We start from the raw sequence: 4,023 nt of genomic DNA on the forward strand, positions 1-4,023 counted from the left end.
TTCCTTTTACTGCAGTAATAGTATAATGCATGTAAGCCCTTCTACATTTTTGGTTGAGTGTTGAATGTGTTCATTCTTGGCAACAGAAGTGAGTCATTATTTTATAATGTGCAGTAGAAAAAAAGAAGAAGAAAGTAACAGAATTGCTCAGGGCAGCTACTGGTCAAATGGATCCCCTATGCAGGACTTCAGTTGGCCCCTTGGTTGAAATCTCTTTCTGGGGGTGGTGTGGTGTTGATGGTGCCCTCATAGAGGGTGGGATGGTGTCCCCTTGGTAGCTAGTGCCCTATGCAGACCACATATTCTGCATATATGGAACAGTGGTAGTGGAATCGTTGTAGTAAAAGCTTTACATGAAACTTTTACTGAAATGAAAACATGAAATTGCTGCCATTGATCAACAACAAATCAAACAGACGTGGCCTTTGGTTACTGTTGAAGCTTTATTTCCGCCACAGAATAAAAAAGTATAAAAGGTAATTGTGACTTTTTATCTCACAATTCTATTTTTTTATTTTATTTTTTTATTTTGCAATTGTGAGTTTACATCTCACAATTCTGACTTTTTTCCCTCAGAATTGTGACATATAAACTATAGGAATTGAGTTTAAAAAGTCAGAATTGTGAGATAAAAAGGACATAATTACCTTTTTTTATTTTCTATTCATGGCAGAAATAAGCTTTCATAGGTTCCACATGTGTAAGTGAAAAAAACAGATGCACAATCCAGCACACATTCTTCCTCCTCTCCCATACCTCTTCTTCTCCCTTGTCCTGATCCAACTTCTCCTTTCCTCCTTCATCTATTCCTCTCCCTCACCCAGATATTATTTTCTCTCTGCTCCTTTGTTTTCTTCATCCACACTGAACAAATCTGATTCAAAGAGTCCTATTTTACTGTGTATGTCCATGTAATGGAAAGAAGTTCAACCCCTGACTATGCTTCCAACTGAGATTGTAATCTGCTATTTCTCAATATTTCAGTGATCTGCCAATTAAAAATGCTTATCAATTGTTTCAGTATTTGTTTTATATATTTTTTCAATACTTTTGAGCTGCTGTTGTTGCAAAAGTATAGGTTTTATACTACATTTAATGATTGGAACATTGGGTCTTCATTTCTGACTTGCTGTGTTTAAGCATTTGCAAATAAGATGAGAAAGATCCATGATTTTGGTATGTGGTAAGCTTATATGAAAAGAAAATTTAAGAATTTTAGAAATGTGTTAATTGACTGCATTTTGTGTGAAAACGACCTGAACTGTGTTAATGGTATGGCCACAATTTAACGGATGTTCTGCTAAATGTGTTTAGAGTTTTGAAAATGTGACTACAGAATAGACAAAAGTATGTTAGCAATTGAGAAAAAAACTGTAAGTAAAATTTAAGTAAATGCACATCGTTTTAAGGATGTTTTGATTTTTTACAGTACAATGAGCTAAAAAATTAAACATTTTTGCAGTGTACTTTATTGCAGTAATTACTGTCACAATATTTGTGTCACAATTCCTTACTCATATAGAATAACGTACAGTAGCCTATCAGTTCGCTCTTGAAATCATAACACACTGCTTTTGAGGTCCACCTGGTGGCGGTTCCAGATTGTTTGCAACCAGCCACCGCATGCATCATTCACATCAGCCTTCCCCTGCTGTCTTTTCTTACTGCGGCAGGCCCCTCACCTCACAGTAAACCACAGATTTTGGTTGCGTCTAAAGCAGCCTAAAGACTCTCGCTTTGAGAGATGATTATTTACCACGCTGCAAGAGCAAAACCTCCAGCGGCCAAGCTGCTTTGTCGTAAAAATATATAAGAAGTGCGCGGGGTCTGTGCGCGAGGGCCAGAAGCAGCCGCACTTCACACTGGCATCAATTACTGCGAGCAGTTTGCAAATAAACAAAGCTGCTGCCTCTCATAAATTCTGTGCGTAATTACGCACTGCAGATGCATGCTGGGAGGCGATGAGATGCAGGCAGACGTTATTTATCCCATGAAGTCGCTGGTGCTGCAGACAAGATGGAGCTGATCAAATATTAAAGAGCAGCATATGGAGGTGCTGGGTGTGAGGAGGCCAACAGCAAGGTAGGAAGAGAGGAGAGGGAAAGAGAAGGAGTGGGTGTGAGACGGATAGAGACAGAGAGGGAGGGAGGGAGAGCGAGGAAGGAGTGGGTGTGCGTGAGATGATGGAGAGATGGAGGGAAAGAGTGCGCGTGAGGGAGTTAATGAGACAGAGAGGAGGAAAAAAGAGGCTAGATCGCTTGCCATGTCAAACCTCAGTCGACCTAAATGTCAGCGGTATGGAGATGGGGCTTGTGAAGTACATTAGTTGGGCAAAGGAGTCTGGAACTGATGGGATTGAGGCTGGGGAGCAGGAGGAGGAGGAGGGAGAGGTCCTCGTTCTCCTCATCTATTGTCATAACGAAGCATCACTTCTGTGTTCATGCTACTATGACACTGCTGGTTGTGACATAGCTACGTCTACGTCACACTGCGCCGCTTCGTGCTCGCGTCTGTTATAGGGTCTCGCGCATGATTAATTTGCGTTATAAAAACGCGGCGCTCAAGTTAAAATAAGTAGGCTAAACTTAAAAAATCCAGCGTCTTTAGTTCCCCCCTCCCCCTCCAACTACCCTGCGTCTCGCGTTTTTAAGTGGAGAATAGTGTATATTCTCAATACTGGCAGTTTTTATTCTCTGTATGACCGGCAGGTGGAGGTAGAACATTGAGAATGAACGTGTAGAAGAGGGGTCGATGAGAAGAGCTAGTAAAACAAAATAAATTACAGTAGTGGTAATAAACTCTCCCCATTCAACCGACCCCACCAACCGGCACCACTACACTATAGATAATAAAACCAATCAGCGTTTCATCTCACACAGGTAATATTTCATGAGAGAGCATTTATGGAATATCGAGCCATTGAATTGTGCATAACATGTGTTCCTGTAAAAACATAAGAATGATATTCTATTGTGCTGCTAAAAGCATCCTGAGTGATGCACATGGAACTAAAGGCTGCACTTTTTTCTTCTTTTTTTTTCTTTAGAGAGAGAGACGCACACAAAAGAAAATGCAATAACAAAATGGAAATGTCTTGCTTCCGTAAGAAATGTTTAAGGAGGAGGTTTGGTAAGAGGATGGAAGGAAAAAATATGACTCAATAAAAACAGACTTTTCTCGAATGTCTGCATATTATCAGACCATGATAATCAGATTTTCCATGCTCATGTATTCCATGCATTCCACAATGGAATCACAGCTCACATTCTGAACTGCACAAATCAGATGCAAATCTCATGCATGAGATTTTATTAGACATGTGAGGACCATGATTTGTAACTAAATGTGCCGAAACAAATAAGCAACGGCACACTGCAAGGGATTTCATAAGGGTCTTGAGGGTGGTGTTCTAAAATAGTAGCCCACTATTAAAAGGGCTTACAACTTTGCATGTAAACCCATAATTGAAAACAATGTTTTTACCAAACCAACCCAGTTCCCTTGGGAAAATGTGAACAGATGTTCTTTAACTCTACAAATGAAATAAAACAATGATTCTTTTTTGGTGTGTGTGTGTGTGTGTGTGTGTGTACATATATATATTAGTTGTGCTCAAAATTATTCATACCCATGATCAAAGAAAGCTGTAAAACTAAATCTGCATTGTTTATCCATTTGATCTTTCATTCAAAAAAAAAAAAAAAAAAAAAAAGAAAAAATCTAACCTTTAATTGAAGTAAAAAAAAAAGTGAAAGCGGAGAAAAAAAAAAAAAAAATCACATTATGAAGTACATATTTTTCTAATACACAATGGCCACAATTATTGGTACCCCTAGAATTTTTAAATAAGTATGTCTCTGTAGTATATTCCTATTCATTTTTACATTTTTAGCACACCAGGGTGATTGCGGAATTCCTATTTCCTCCATCAGGACAATAATTACGAATTTCCACTGAACAGAAAATGTTACAAATCTGCATGGAAGAGGACTTGTGTCTATATCGTCCTAATGCAGAGTGAGG

General features: G+C 38.9%; 1 long non-coding RNA gene across 1 annotated transcript; it reads left to right on the plus strand.

Annotated features, from left to right (window-relative positions):
* Positions 1-1,507: 1,507 nt before the first annotated feature.
* LOC125250206 lies at positions 1,508-3,736 on the plus strand. The gene is made up of 2 exons (XR_007180749.1): positions 1,508-2,082; positions 3,047-3,736. It is a non-coding gene; the product is annotated as an uncharacterized LOC125250206 (long non-coding RNA).
* The last annotated feature ends 287 nt before the right edge of the window (positions 3,737-4,023 follow it).

The sequence above is a fragment of the Megalobrama amblycephala genome, linkage group LG1, assembly GCF_018812025.1.
Source record: "Megalobrama amblycephala isolate DHTTF-2021 linkage group LG1, ASM1881202v1, whole genome shotgun sequence".
Taxonomy (NCBI): domain Eukaryota; kingdom Metazoa; phylum Chordata; class Actinopteri; order Cypriniformes; family Xenocyprididae; genus Megalobrama; species Megalobrama amblycephala.